Raw genomic sequence first — 16726 nt, forward strand, 5'->3', positions numbered from 1 at the left:
CCAGAGATCAAACTCTATTTTGGTAGTGCTCTTTATCCACTGGCACCTTCTACACCAGTTTAACCTTTCATTCTAACTTACCTGTATTTTACAATTAATTTGTTGTAGTTCAGAATGAGACCATATTTCATTTCTGTGTGATGTTAAAAATGGCAGTGCTAATATATCAATCTGATGGCATTTTCTGGGATACCTGGAAGGTTAATACTGACTTCTTTAAAGTTAGTTATAAAATAAAGCAGAGAGAAAGGAAATTGTTTTAGTCAGCTTATTTGCTGCTATGTCTAGACGTCCCAGCAAGAACATGGTTTAGAGAAGGAAAAGTTTATTCGGGAGCTTATGGTTTCAGATGACTCAGTTCATGGATGGCCAGCTCCATTCCTAGGCTCAAGGTGAAGTAGAACATCGTGGAACAAGAGTGTGGCAGAGGAAAATGACTCACATGATGATCAGAAAGGAGAGAGAGAGAGAGAGAGAGAGAGAGAGATTCCACCAGCCAGACACAAAATATGTACTCTAAAGCCCACCTCCTCCAGCCACACCCTACCTGCCTTCAGTTACCACTGTGAATTAATCTCCATTAGGGGATTAATTAATTCACTGATTGGGTTAAGGCTCTCATAACTCAATCGTTTTTCATGTACATCATCTTACATTGTCTTATATATGAGCTTTTGGAGGACACCTCACATCCAAAACATAACGAGTTAAATTTTATTTCTACAAGGTTTCAAGCAAATGATGCAAATGTTTAGGTGAAGACATGAATAAGACATCTCATGCCTCAGCTTGGCTTACTCTAATGTGCCTCAGGCAGGAAGTAAACTTCCTTTTAGCACCTTTTCAAACTTAACTTCAGAGTAGTAGTTGGCACTAGATGAATTTTATTGAACAAAGGTTTTTCTGGGTTTTGATCCTGATGATTCATCTAAAGTTTATGAAGAACATATGTAGACCTGAAGTTTCATGGCATAGTTTGGAACACTATATTTTATATTCTGTTTAGGTTATTGATCATGCCAAAGTTCTGTTATTTAAATTTCAGAGGACCTTCTGAGATCAAAGGAGAAAGATCTGGCTCTTTCTTAATAGGAGTACAGGTTTGCTTTCTATAAAATCTAGTATTATTTTTTGATTTATAAATGACCTCTTTTTCATAAAATATCTTGTATGATGCAATGTAATGCTAAATATAATTTGATCTCTATTTATATTTATATATATGAATGGGAATTAGATATAGCATTTTAAACTTTAAAAATTAACAGAAATGTTTATTTGAAAATATCATAAAATTCTTCTTGTAAATTCTTTCCAAATAAATTGACCTTTAAAAAGTCTGAGCTATACCCAAAGGACTTAAAATCAGCATACTACAAAGATACAGCCACATCAATGTTCATAGCTGCTCAATTCACTATAGCCAGATTGTGGAACCAACCTAGATGCCCTTCAGTTGATGAATGGATAAAGAAACTGTGGCATATATATACAATGGAATATTACTCCACCATGAAGAATGATAAAATTATGGCATTTGCAGGCAAATGGATGAAGTTGGAGGATATCGTGCTAAGTGAGATAAGCCAATCTCAAAAAACTAAAGGATGAATGATCTCGCTGATAAGTGGAGGAGGACATATAAGGGGGGTAGGAGGGGTTAGCATTAGGGTTAGAGTTAGGTTTAGGGTTAGGGATAAGGAGGGTGGTAAGAATGGAGGAAGGAAGGACTGTATAGAGGGAAAAGAGGGGTGGGAGGGGTGGGGTGGGAGGGAAAAAAATAATAATGAATCAAACAAGATTGCCCTATGTAAATTTATGATTTTTAATTAAAATTTAAAAAAAAGTCTGAGAATGTCCAATTTTCTTCTGTCTCTGGTCCATGTAAAACTGCCTATGTATTTTGCTACTTGTGTATAGATGAGATGATAATATTTTATCAAATGAAGTAAACTAGAACTCAAAATTTTACAAAAGTTTATGCCAGTACTGAGGTATAGGAAAGTAGTAGGGACAGTAATTGTGGATTCTTTGCATGTTTTCTCAATAAATGTTTTCACTTGAATCCTCCCTCCCTTTTTTCTAGCACTGGTTTTTAGGTTGATATTTCTGTTCTATTGAATTCTAAACAAAAGGTGGATATAATGCAGCTGAAAGGAAGGGAAAAAAGCTGATTCAATTAAAACAAAAAAATTGTAAAATGGCTATACTTCCAACTAGGATGTTGACCATTTCTGCAGCCTCTGAGCTGTACTATCAATTGCTGTCAACACTCTTTATGTGGAAAATTGCATTGACATAGGATAATTGATTCTGCAATATAAATGTAACAAAATGAAGCAAAAATAGCTCATCCAGGGCACTCAATACCTTAATTAGCCAGAAGTCCAGGCATAAAGTAAAACTCAGGAAGCATATTTCAAAACACATATTTTGGAACTGAAATGAGACAGAGTGTAAGAGAAGGAATTTTTTTCTTAAATTTTTGAGTTTAACTTGATGATCATCTTCTAGTAACAATTTCATGCTGGTTAAAAAAAGAAGCAAAGAATGATTTTGGAATGCTGTCTTTTCTGTCACCACATTGGAACTGGAAAGGCTTAGTGTCTTCAATGGGCAGTGACCCAGAGCATCTGATACTGGATATGGTGCCTTGAAATGAACACCCTGGAAGATGATACAGCCACTGTAGTTGGGAACCGTCAACTTCCTGGATGAGAAATTCTGTTTTTATTCTTCTCAGATAAGATTAAGATAACTAAAGATTAAGATGATGAAAATCTTCTGGAAAAACTCATTTGTTCTTAAAAGTTTTAAAAATTTTGGAGCCACAATGGTTGTATTCAGGTAAACTCACAATTTCAGAAACCTAAATCTTTTTTATTTCATTTTTAAAAAAATTTGTTCTAATTGGTTATACATGACAGTAGAATGAATTTTGATACCTTGTACACAAATGGAGCATAACTTCTCATTCTTCTGACTGTACATGGTACTGAGTTACACTGGTGGTGTAATCATACATGTATATAGGGTAATAATGTCTGTCTCATTCCACCATCCTACCAATTCCTACTGCCCCCCCACTCCCCTCTGCACAATCCAAAGATCCTTCATTCTCCCCACCCTACCCCCACTATGGGTCAGTATCCACTTATCAGAGAAAACATTCAGCCTTTGGTTTTTGTGGATTGGCTTATTTCACTTAGCATGATATTCTCTAGTTCCATCCATTTACCTGCAAATGCCATAATTTCATTGTTCTTTAGGTTGAGTAATATTCCATTGTGTATATGTACCACATTTTCTTTATTCATCCATCTGTTGAAGGGCATCTAGGTTGGTTCCACAGTTTATCTATTGTGAATTGAGCTGCTATGAACATTGATGTGGCTGCATCACTGTAGTATGCTGATTTTAAGTCCTTTGGGTATAAACTGAGGAGGGGGACAGCTGGGTCAAATAATGGTTCCATTCCAAGTTTTCTGAGGAATCTTCATGCTGCTTCCCAGAGTGGTTGCTTGGATCTTCAGTCCCACCAGCAATGTATGAGTGTACCTTTTTCCCCACATCCTTGTCAACACTTATTGTTGCTTGTATTCTTGATAATTGCCATTCTGACTGGAGTGAGATGAAATCTTAGAATAGTTTTGATTTGCATTTCTCTAATTGTTAGAGATGATGAACAGTTTTTCATATGTTTGTTGATTGATTGTATTTCTTCTACTGTGAAGTGTCTGTTCAGTTCCAGAGCCCATTTATTGATTGGGTTATTTGATTTTTTGTCATTAAGTTTTTTAAGTTCTTTATACATCCTGTAGATAAGTACTCTATCTGAGGTACGTGTGGTAAAGATTTTGTCCCATTCTGTAGACTCTCTCTTCACATTATTGATTGTAGAAATCTAAATCTTGATCCAGTTTCTACCTTTACAGAGGGCAGTTTATCATCTACCTTTTCCTTCCTTGTATATCTTTTGTGATTTCATGGCTCAGACACAGGTTCTTCTGACTACTGAAGGTTATGACTGATATAGATAAAACCTTTAAATTTTCCTTCTGTCCATAGGCCATTTGAAGTCGAGCTCCTTTAAAATCCTGCCTCAAATTCTGCCATAGTCTTATGCAATTCTCCCACTTTTCTAAATGATCAAATACTAAATCCCAACTCCCTGGAAACAACATAGTTCTGTAAAGATCAAAATTATTCAGTTCTCTTTATTGTAACTCATTCTTGCATTCTTCTTCATATTGTAGAGATTTATATTTCAAAGACATTAACAGCTAAATATGGGGGAATAACTCATATTTATTGCATATTTACTATATGTTAGACATTTCACACACTAATACAGGGCATTAGTTTAGTGAGCCCAGTAAATTCAAGTTATTGCAAAACTTATGAATAACAGCTGATTTGTCATCTTTTTTGGTCTGTCTAACTCTAAAACCCATGTTCTGACCAGCATAAGGCCTTATAAAAGAAACATTGGTGCTTGAAAACACACTTTTAATAGTGAGTAATACATATCCTGATTTCGAGTTTATAAGTACAGTCTGAAAAATCACTTAAAAATTAACTTGCAAATTTATTCTTGAAACATGTAGAGTAGTTCTTAACCTTGTTTGATTTTCATTACCATTCTCCTGTGGAAATGTTTTAGATACTTTTTTCTATTAAAAGTATCTATTTAGATACTTTTTTGCTATTATCCTATGAAATTTTAATGCCACAGATATACTTTATATCCTCTTTTGTACCATGATTTTTGAGGGGCCACAAAGCATTATAAATTTTTTACCTTCTTAGGGGTAATATTTCCATGGGTGAGACTGCATTATATAGACTTTTACTAGAATATCCCACCCCACCCACTACTACTTATTTAGGAGAGCAGGCAGAATGGAGAAATCACAGGGTTGGACTTGGATATTTTGGACTTGAGTTCACAAATTTTGCCTGGATTCTTGTTCTATGATTTGTTTCTAATGAGAACTAGGGCAAATGACATAACCTCTCTGAACCCCAATTTGCTCTTCAAGCAAATGGAATCATAATCTTTAACTTATAAGGTTGTAGTGAGAGTGAGAGAAAGACAAGATCTTTAAAGTACTTAGCAGGAGTCAGCACAGTTCTCAAGAACTATTAGCACTTTCTTCTCCCTCTGTATTCTCTGGGAATTCTGGTAAGAACATTGGTCGAAGCTGTGGGAAACTAAAACTTGGGATCTGTACCAACTCTGAACTACCTAGAAGTGTACTTTTCTTTTTTTTTTTAACGAGAGGGCTTATATCTAACGTTCATTTTAGCCTTTCCAGTCTGTGATTTTGTGATTCCTAGGCCCTTCCAGTGACATACAAGAATTAATCATGTTTTAAAATTTTGTTGGCACTTTTAGTCTCAGGGCACAAAGTTTCATAATAGCATTTTCCTCCTTGCACATCCTTGAGTCACGTGTCGCCATGAGTTTTACCTTTTGGCCCAATAAGAAGACATTTTATTTGGATTGAAAACTGTATTCCCCAGTGATTTGCTGGGGATTATTTTTCTGGAAAAATACATGGAAGAAACTTAGATATGTTTCTAATTTCACTTTATTTCCAGCTATTGTAGCCTGGAAAAACAAATGATATCAGCTTATTTTAAAGAATAAAACCCAATTAGTGAGTACATTATTTATTTCCATGACTGAAGTATTAACGTTTGTCAGTACTTACTGCACAGTAGGAAAAGGAAAAACCTAGAGCAGCAAACTACCCAATCACTGGAAGCTATTATATTCCCAGAGAATGCTGAAGAGCTTGCATAGGTGGGATAGCAAAGGAAAAACAAGGAGATGGCTTTCAGTTCTTATTGAAGGCATTATTTTTCTGTATATATATATATATATATATATATTATATACAACTATAAATATATATACAATAGTTGTAGTTTTTACTTATTTTGAATTATCTCAGGAAAAAAAATGCCTAAAGAATACTGTAATAAACAGCCATGTCTCCATGCTTGGTTATCCAAAGAAAATGTTGCAAGCCCAGTAGAATCCCTATGTGTCTTTTCCTATTGCTATCCTCTCCCTGTAGATGAATACTCTTCTTAAATTGCTGTTTATCATATCCATACATTCCATATTCATTTTCTTTTTTTGCAGTGTCTGTCTCTTTTAGCATTAGAGTCATCTTGCATGCATGCTTTGTATAAGGTGGATATCACAAATGTATTTTTCTGAAATTTGCTTTATTTTACCATATGTCATATTTATGAGATTTTATTTTTGAATTTTATATATTATTTTGAATGGTTAAGTGTTTTTGTAAAATGACATACCCTTTTTTATCTTCCTTCTCTTAATCGTTTGTTCTATTTAGTTAAACATGACAGCAGAATGCATTTCAATTCATTGTACACAAATGCGGTACCACTTTCATTTCTCTGGTTGGACACGATGCAGTCACACCATTTGTGTAATCATACACGTACATAGGTAATGATGTTTGTCTCATTCCACCATCTTTCCTTCCTCCAATGATATACTCTTTTGTACTACAATATGCTGTTTATGCTGTTATTATTTTGTCAATAAATAATTGATCTGATTTATATTTGTTGCATATTTGTAAGTCACTTTCAAGGTGTTGAACTTTTAAATCTGTTGAAATATTTCATACTGAAATATGATCCATTTACTTATTAATTTATTGGTAAATGATACTTAAGCGCCTTCCTAACCAAAGATAGTATTATGTCTTAAAAATTCACTGTGAGAAAATAGATTGTTCTCCTCATGAACATTTAAGGCAAATGGGAAGACAAGTCTTTCTGTTTTTACTTTTTTGGTAGTGGGGTTTGAATCCAGGGGTGCTCTACTGCTAAGCTACATCCCTAAACCTTTTTACTTTTTTGACAGGGTCTTCCTAGGTTGCTGAGGGTCTTTGCTAATTTGCTGAGATTGGCTTCAAGCTTGTAATCCTCCTGCCTCAGCCTCCTGAGTAGCTGGGATTACAGGTGTGTGCCACTGCCCAGCACAAGTCTTAAATTACACATATAATTCCACAAATAAATATATAACTTATTCAATAGCAATCTATCAATTTCCTTATATAGATTAAAACAGTGAATTCACTGAATCAAAAATCTCTGATGATACAGAAGTTTTGCAGTGAGGTTTGAGGGTGGAGAAGATACATAATAAGATAATTGAGAAAAATCTATAAAGTGTGTTTACAGATGATACATGCTATGGGGTAAAATAATGGAAGGAGGGAGAGGGCTTGACAAGGAAGGTTGCAGTTTTAAATATACTGACCATGGTATTCTTTACTGAGAAGGTGACATTTGAATATACTCAAGAAGAAAGTGAAGGAAGGTGAAAGAAAGATCGAGCATAATTTTCCAAACAATAGCAGAGGGAGGGGAGGAGTAGTAGGAATTGAGATTAGAAAGAGAAGGGAGGACATAGTTGTAGTTTGTCTTTGCCATTTTAAGTAATTGGGTTTTAGAGTGAGATGTGGAGTGAGAGTAGAAAGGTAGCATCATTCAGTTACTTACTGCATTGAAAATAGAGTGAATGGGGCACAAGAGCAGAAGCAGGAAGGCCTGTTAGGAGGCTGATAAAATAATTCTAGTGAGGAATCATGGTGACTGGGACCAGGGTTTGCATCAGAGAAAGTGGTGAGAAGTTGTACCATTTTGAAGATAAAACCTACAAAATTTCTAGTGGGTTCAAATAAGGCTAAGAGAAAGAAATGAAGTGAGAATGCCTGCAAACTCTTTTCTTTTAATTCATTTTTATTGTAAACAAATGGGATACATCTTGTTTCTCTGTTCATGAAGTAGAGGCTTACCATTTGTGTAATCATACATTTACATAGGGTAATAGTTTTTGCTTCATTCTGTTATTATTTTTTCTTTACCCCACCCTTCCCACCCCTCTTATCCTTCTATACAGTCCCTCCTTCCTCCATTCTTGCCCCCTTCCCACCCCCTATATGTGTCATCATCTGCTTATCAGATCACTCATCCTTTTTTTTTTGAGATTGGTTTATCACATTTAGCATGATATTCTCCAATTTCATTCATTTGCCTGAAAATGCCATAATTTTATTATTTGTTATGGCTGAGTAATATTCCATTGTATATATGTACCACAGTTTCTTTATCCACTCATCAATTGAAGGGCATCTAGGTTGGTTCCACAATCTAGCTATTGTGAATTGAGCAGCTATGAACATTGTTATTGCTGTATCTCTGTAGTATGCTGGTTTTAAGTCCTTTGGGTATAGGCTGAGGAGTGGGATAGCTGGGTCAAATGGTGGTTCCATTCCAAGTTTTCTAAGGAATCTCCACACTCCTTTTCAGAGTGGCTGCAGTAATTTGCAGCCCCACCAGCAATGTATGAGTGTACCTTTTTGCCCCCATCCTTGCCAACACCTATTTTTGCTTGTGTTCTTGATAATCGCCATTCTAGTTGGGATGAGATGGAATCTTAGGGTAGTTTTGATTTGCATTTCTCTTTTTACTAAAGATGTTGAACATTTTTTCATGTTTGTTGATTGCTTGTAGATCTGTGAAGTGTCTGTTCATTTCCTTAGCCCATTTGTTGATTGGATTATTTGTATTCTTGGTGTAGAGTTTTTTGAGTTCTTTATAGATTCTGGATATTAGTGCTCTATCTGAAGTCTGAGTGGCAAAGATTTTCTCCCACTCTGTAGGTTCTCTCTTCACATTGCTGATAGTTTCCTTTGCTGAGAGAAGGCTCATTATTTCTTGTGCTATGGAAGTCCTATTAAGGAAGTCTGATCCTAAGCCAACAAGTTGAAGATTTGGACCTACATTTTCTTCTATAAGATGCAGGGTCTCTGGTCTGATTCCAAGGTCCTTGATTTTGAGTTGATTTTTGTGCAGGGTGAGAGATAGGACTTTAGTTTCATTCTGTTGCATATGGTTTTCCAGTTTTCCCAGCACCATTTGTTGAAGAGGCTATCTTTTCTCCATTGCATATTTTTGGCACCTTTGTCTAGTATGAGAAAATTGTATTTATTTGGGTTTGTGTCCATGTCCCCTATTCTGTACCATTGATCTACCTGTCTATTTTGGTACCAGTACCATGCCATTTTTGTTACTATTGCTTTGTAGTATAGTTGAAGGTCTGGTATTGCGATACCTCCTGCTTCACTCTTCCTGCTAAGGATTGCTTTAGGTAGTCTGGCTTTCTTATTCTTCCAAATGAATTTCGTGATTGCTTGCTCTATTTCTGTGAGATGCATCATTGGGATTTTAATTGGAATTGCATTGAATCTGTATTGCACTTTTGGTAGTATGGCCATTTTGACAATATTAGTTTTGCCTATCCAAGAACATGGGAGATCTTTCCATCTTCAAAGGTTTTCTTTAATTTCTTTCTTTAGTGTTCTGTAGTTCTCATTGTAGAGGTCTTTCACCTCTTTTGTTAGATTGATTCCCAAGTATTTTATTGTTTTTGAAGCTATTGTGAATGGGGTAGTTTTCCTAATTTCTCTTTCTGAAGATTCATCACTTATGTATAAAAATGCATTAGATTTATGAGCATTGATCTTGTATCCTGCTACTTTACTGAATTCACTTATGAGTTCTAAAAGTTTTCTGGTGGAATTTCCTGGTTCTTCTGAGTATATAATCATATCATCAGCAAATAGGGATAGTTTGAGTTCTTCTTTTCCTGATCGTATCCCTTTAATTTCTTTGGTCTGTCTAATTTCTCTGGCTAGAGTTTCAAGGACAATGTTGAATAGAAGTGGTGAAAGAGGGCATCCTTGCCTTGTTCTAGTTTTTAGGGGGAATGCTTTCAGTTTTTCATCATTTAGAATTGTGAGAGACATATTACATATTCTATATAGTCATATGAGGAAGTAGTTCTAAGATGGAGGCTGGCAAAGAGCCAGGAGGTGGTGCATGTGTGGCCTTAGTAGGGCGTGCTTGTACGTAATCTCTACTCTGATCGGTCAGGCTTCCTTCCGTACTTGTGGACAACTCATGCTCCCTATTCTTTCTTATACAGTGCCTGGGCTCGTACACTGATCATGTGTGGGCTATTCTAAGATGATTGGCTGTTCGATTGTATATAAGAGGCTCCTTCCCTGGTGCAAGAGAAGGAAGTAACTTCGGGCTAAATAAAGATACTGTTTATTCCCAGTCTGCCTTTGATTTTTAGTCTTGCAGGGTTATTGCTGTGGGCAGCGACATAGAATGATATTGGCCATGGGCTTAGCATAGATGACCTTACAATGTTAAGAAATGTTCCCACTATCCCTGTTTTTTCCAGTATTTTGAGCATGAGGGGATGCTGTATTTTATCAAGTGCTTTTTCTGCATCTATCGAAATAATCATGTGATGTTTGACTTTAAGTCTGTTGATATGGTGAATTACATTTATTGATTTCTGAATGTTGAACCAACCTTGCATCCCTGGGATAAAATCCACTTGATCATAGTGCACTCTCTTTTAAATATATATTTGTATACAATTTGCTAAGATTTTGTTGAGGATTTTTGCATCAATGTTCATTAAGGATATTGGTCTGAAATATTCTTTCCTCAATGTGTCTCTGTCTGCTTTAGGTATCAGGGTGATATTGGCTTCATAGAATAAGTTCTATTTCAAGAAATACTTTGAGAAGTATTGGAATGAGCTCTTCTTTAAAGGTTTTGTAGAACTCAGCTGAGAACCCATCTGGTCCCGGACTTTACTTTGTTGTAGGCTTTTGATGACCTCTTCTATTTCATTACTTGAAATTGATCTATTTAAATTGTGTATGTCCTCCTCGTTTAGTTTAGGTAATTCATATGTCTCTAGAAACTTGTTGATGTCTTCAAGATTTTCTATTTTGTTGGAGTATAGATTTTCAAAATAGCTTCTAATCATGTTTTGTATTTCAGTCGTGTCTGTTGTGATATTTCCTTGTTCATTCTGAATTTTAGTAATTTGGGTTTTCTCTCTCCTTCTCTTTGTTAGTGTGGGTAAGGGTTTATCTGTTTTGTTTATTTTTTCAAAGAACCAACTATTTATTTTGTCAATTTATTCATTGTTCCTTTTGTTTTGATTTTGTTGATTTCAGCTCTGACTTTAACTATTTCCTGTCTTCTACTACTTTTGGTGTTGCTCTCTTCTTCTTTTTCTAGGGCTTTGAGCTGTAGTGTTATGTCATTTGTTGATTTTTTCTTCTTTTATTGAATGCACTCCATTAAATAAATTTTCCTCTAAGTACTGCTTTCATAGTGTCCCAGAGATTTTGATATGATGTTTCTTTGTTCTCATTTACCTCTAAGAATTTTTAAATTTCCTTCCTGATATCTTCTGTTATCTATTCATCGTACAATAAGCATATTATTTAATCTCCAGGTGTTGGAGTAGTTTCTGGTTTTTACTCTGTCATTTATTTCTAATTTCAATCCATTATGATCTGATAGAATACAAGGTACTATCTATATCTTCTTGTACTTACTAACATTAGCTTTGTGGCATAGAATATGGTCTATTTTAGAGAAGGATTCATGTGCTGCTGAGAAGAAAGTGTACTCGCTTTTTGTTGGATGTTATATTCTATAAATGTTCATTAAGTCTAAATTATTGATTGTGTTACTGAGATCTGTGGTTTCTTTGTTCAATTTCTGTTTGGAGGATCTGTCCAGTGGTGAGAGAGGTGTGTTAAAATCACTTAGTATTATTGTGTTGTGGTCTATTTGATTTCTGGAATTGAGAAGGATTTGTTTGAGGTAAATGGATGAGCCACTGTTTGGAGCATAGATATTTATGATTGTTATGTCTTGCTGACTTATGCTTCCCTTAAGCAGTATGAAATGTCCTTCTTTATCCCTTCTGAGTAACTTTGGCTTGAAGTCCACATTATCTGAAATGAGGATGGATACTCTGGCTTTTTTGCTGTGTCCATGTGCATAGTATGTTTTTTCCCATCCCTTTACCTTTAGTCTGTGGGAATATCTTTCTATGAGATGAGTCTCTTACAGGCAGCAAATTGTTGGATCTTTCTTTTTAATCCAATCTGCCAGTCTATGTCTTTTGATTGATGAGTTCAGGCCATTAACATTCAGGGTTATTATTGAGATATGATTTGTATTCCTGATAATTTGGCTCATTTTTTTTTTTTTTTTGACATGACTTGGATTCTTTTTTATTTGGCTGTTCCTTTAGGGTAGTTCCTTCCTTTGCTGACTTACATCTTTTTTTTTTTTTTTTTTTTTCTCATCTCTTCCTCATGAAATATTTTGCTAAGAATGTTCTGCAGTGCCGGCTTTCTTTTTGTAAATTCTTTTAGGTTTTGTTTATCATGGAAGGATTTTATTTCATCGTCAAATCTGAAGGTAAGTTTTGCTGGGTATAAGATTCTTGGCTGGCATCCATTTTTTTTCAGGGCTTAAAAAATGTTGTTCCAGGCCATTCTAGCTTTTAGGGTCTGGATTAAAAAATCTGCTGATATCCATATTGGTTTCCCCCTGAATGTAATTTGATTCTTTTCTCTCACAGCCTTTAAAATTCTGTCTTTATTTTGTATGTTAGGTATTTTCATTATAATGTGCCTTGGTGTGGGTCTGTTGTAATTTTGTGTATTTGGAGTCCTATAAGCCTCTTGTATTTGATTTTCCTTTTCATTCTTCAGATTTGGGAAATTTTCTGATTTTATTTCATTGAATAGATTATTCATTCCTTTGGTTTGTTTCTCTAAGCCTTCCTCAATCCCAATAATTCTTAAATTTGTCCTTTTCATGATATCCCATAATTTTTGTAGATTCTGTTCATGATTTCTTACCATCTTCTCTGTTTGTTCAACTTTGTTTTCAAGATGAAATATTTTGTCTTCAATATCTGAGGTTCTGTCTTCCAGGTGTTCTATCCTATTTGTTATGCTTTCTATGGAGTTTTTAATTTGGTTTAATGTTTCCTTCATTTCAAGGATTTCTGTTTTTTTTTTTCAATATCTCTGTTTATTGAAATGATCTTTTGCTTCTTGTATTTGCTGTTTTAATTGTCGATTGGTGCGATCATTCAATGCCTGCATTTACTCTTTCATCTCCTCGTTTGCTTCTCTGATCATTTTAATTATGTACATTCTGAACTCCCTTTCTGACATTTCTTCTGCCATGCTGTCATTGGATTTTATTGCTATACCATCTACGTTTGTTTGGGACATTTTCTTCCCTTGTTTTCTCATATTGCTCAGGTAGCTACCCCTCTATTAGTGAAACTCTGGGATATTGCAAATTTCCTCTATTGACTAATATTGTCTCTGTAGATTTCCAATAATTCACCTCTTAGCCTTCAGTAACCTAAAGTCTTGGAAGAACTTGATAATTCGGGGGTCCACTAAGAAGTTGCCCCTCTAGGGGTGGTGGCCTTCATGTGGGGTATATTCCCTGTCAGTGGGCAACGACGCCTCCACTTGTTGATTGATGGTGAGCCAAAGGGGGACGAGACTGTAGACTGGGCACGTCTGATCTGCGCCTGTGTCTCTGGTTCTACTGCCCTCGTGGGAAAGCCTCGCCCAGTGGGGAAGATTCACCCAGTGGGGAAGTTTCGCTGGGCAGCTCTCCTCTGTGCAGTTCCCTTTGGTCCAGAACTACCACCTGGACTGGGAAGCCCTCCTTTTTGATGTTCCCAGGGGTCTCGATCTACCACCTGGGCTGGGGAGCCTGTCCCTGTGAGGAACTCCCTCTCTGAGCAGCCCTCCTTTGCTATGTTCCCTGGGGACTGGAGCTACTGCCTGGGCCTTGGACCCTTACTCTGTGTCGAAGCCTCTCGGTGTGCGGCCCTCCTCTGCAATGCTCCTGCCGGTTGACTGCATTCTGATTCCAGGAGGGGAGTCTCACTGGGCCACTTCACTCCATGAAGTTCCCTGCATTTTGGGACTACTGCCCCATCCGGGAAGCCCGACCAGTGGGAGAGACTACCCAGTGGCTCTGAGTTGGTCCCGAGTCTCTCAATACCTCCTCTTCTTGACTCCTGGGTCTTATCAAAGGTCCTCTAGCTTCCTGTAGGTGTCTCAGGAAGGGATCTGCCCTTCCAATGATGATGGCCACGCCCTCAAGAATAATTTGAAATGCCTGCACCAGACTTGTTGTGGTGGTCAGGTAGGGTCCCTCGGTAATGGAGTCTGTGCTTGGCCTGGTAAGGTTGGACGGGTGGGCTGCCACCCACCAAGCTCCACAAGGCAGGTGGGTTGGGTGCCCACCTGCTACCTCCACGTTGCAGGCGAACTGACTCACCCGCCAGCTGGCTCTGCAACTGAGACCCACCGGTGATGGCACCGCCCCCGGTGCAGGGGTCAGGCAGGGTCCCTCAGTGATCGCCTGCAAACTTTTTGGTGTGAGCAATTGGAAAGATACTTTTGACATTTCTTTAGGCAACTGGGTTTGTGACAGGTTTTCCATGACTATTAGAGCGTCTGTGATGATATGTAGAACAGGCAATGGGTACAATGGTATATGTACTTTGTGAGGTTTGCCATAACAAAGTACCACAGACAGGGTTGCTTAAAGAACAGAAATTTATTTTCTCATAGTTCTGAAGACTAGAAGTCTGAGATCAGGGGTCTGAGATAATGTCCCATTGTTCCTAAGTAAGCTAATTCTTGTAAGACCTTTCTTTCCCATGAAACATTTACAAGGACAGAAGAAAGGAATAAAAGTTACAGTGATATTGGGGTATAAGAAAAGACACACTTCTGACTTAAGTTCATGTTGTATTTCTTGGAAAGTGGATACTTTCAATATGGAAAAATATCTTGGAAAATTTGGTGATTGAACTTAGTGTTCCTTTATTTGTATTTTCATGGTACTTTGTACAAATTACTGCTTGAGCCTTTATCACACTATGCAATATTTTAATTGTTTATACATCTGTATACCTCATAAAAAGGTCATGAATGCTCTCAACTGCTTGTTATTATTGCCTAAAATGGTGCTGGGCGTATAGTGGGCCTTCAGGAAATTTTTAATCAATAAATTGAAAAGCAAAAACATCATGTGTGTTTCTACTAGCCAGAGTTAAACTGGAGAGTCAGGTATTGTTCCTTTTGTGGTCTTTTAACAAAGGGTGAAAACTGGTTGGCATTGGAAATCTAATGTCTCCTGAGTCCAGTAGTGTGTCAATTGTGCTTGAATGTGTTTGTGGCATTAACCTATTGCTGTTCATACACAGAATACCACCCCCAGAAATATTATATTACTGCTGCTTTTTTTTTTAATATCCTGATATACTCTAGATATGTGCCTGAGAATAAATCATGTATCTAATCTAATCTGAGTTTGGGGGAGGAGCAGTTTAGGACATTTTTTTTTTCCCTGAGTAGGGGGAGAATTTGTTGGCAGGCTCACATAAAAATATTCAATTTCTCAAATGATCCCACCTGCAAGCGAATCCATGATTGTTATTTATTATTTGCTAAACACAGGCTGTATACTTAGTGCTATTAAAAAAAAATCACAACCCAAAGTATCCAGAAACAAAAACAAACCACAAGGGACTACATGACCCATTCTTCAGGACTTAACAATCTGCACCAGGCACAGTATGCAATTCATACATGATAAGAGTGGAAAAGTGATTGCATCTCAGAAACATTAAGTTCTTGAAGATTTTTTTAATAATTACAGAAGACTTGAGACATTTTGACTAAAAATTTTTATAATAATCAAAGTATTTTCAAGAGGAAAGAAGTGGAAATAAAATGATAGATATGATTTTAGGGTGAACTCAAGTGCTTACCTATGCAAAGGAGATGCTGGTGAGTAAATAATATTAAGTCTAAGTAAAGAAGCTTGTATTCATAGAGTAACTTTAAGTGCCATCATTTTAATATACTTCTTAATATCCATCTTTTTTTAAAAAATGGACTCATCACAGATTCCAGTATTTATGGGGAAAAATGTGATAAAATCTCAAGCTAAATAAATAAGTAGAATAAACCTAGAGGAAAAAAAATTTTCCCCAAGGTTTTGCCAAACTTTTATCCATGTGTACCTGATTGAAAGGCAATGACAGAATGTGAAAGAGGTTCCAGACAAATAGCAGAAGATTTGGATTAGACATGCAAGAAGCTAATGGTTTTTCTTGAAGACAGCAGGGTATTGCAAAGAATTTGTTAAGGATGTCAGGCTTAGGGAGGCTTAGAGTAAGAAATGCACACCTGAAAATGTTTCCAAATAACATAGCTGGGAAAACAGATTTAGAGGTTAAACCATGCATTTTCCTCATCAACTTTTATAGATTGGAAGCAGAGGCTGCAGTAAAATTATCTGAAAATTGTGCAAAAATAACAGTATATTTTCTTAGGACTGTTGTCTCAGTTTATTTGCCTTAGTTCCACATTTATGACCTCATCATTACAGAGAGTTCCCATCTCACCAAAGTTTGAGCTCTCAATATTTTTCTCTGATGATATTTTCACTGATGTTTTTTTCTTTTCAATTTGTAATATTCTGGGAGATTATTGCTTAATCACAACATAGCGAACTCTCAAACTCCTAGCTCACATTTCTGTCCAATGCCCACTCAGCTTAGTAGAGCCCTGCCCCAATATGGTCACCATGGCTCAATATTTTAAAGCTACTTCCTAGGGCCACCCTAGGTTTCTGGACCCAGCCTTTGCTCTACCTTTCTAACTCTGAATTACCCCTACTACATACATTCTCTTCTCTTTCTGTTAGAAGGGAAAGGATGTAGGAAGAGGCT

Source organism: Sciurus vulgaris (assembly GCF_902686455.1).
Source record: "Sciurus vulgaris genome assembly, chromosome: 9".
Taxonomy (NCBI): domain Eukaryota; kingdom Metazoa; phylum Chordata; class Mammalia; order Rodentia; family Sciuridae; genus Sciurus; species Sciurus vulgaris.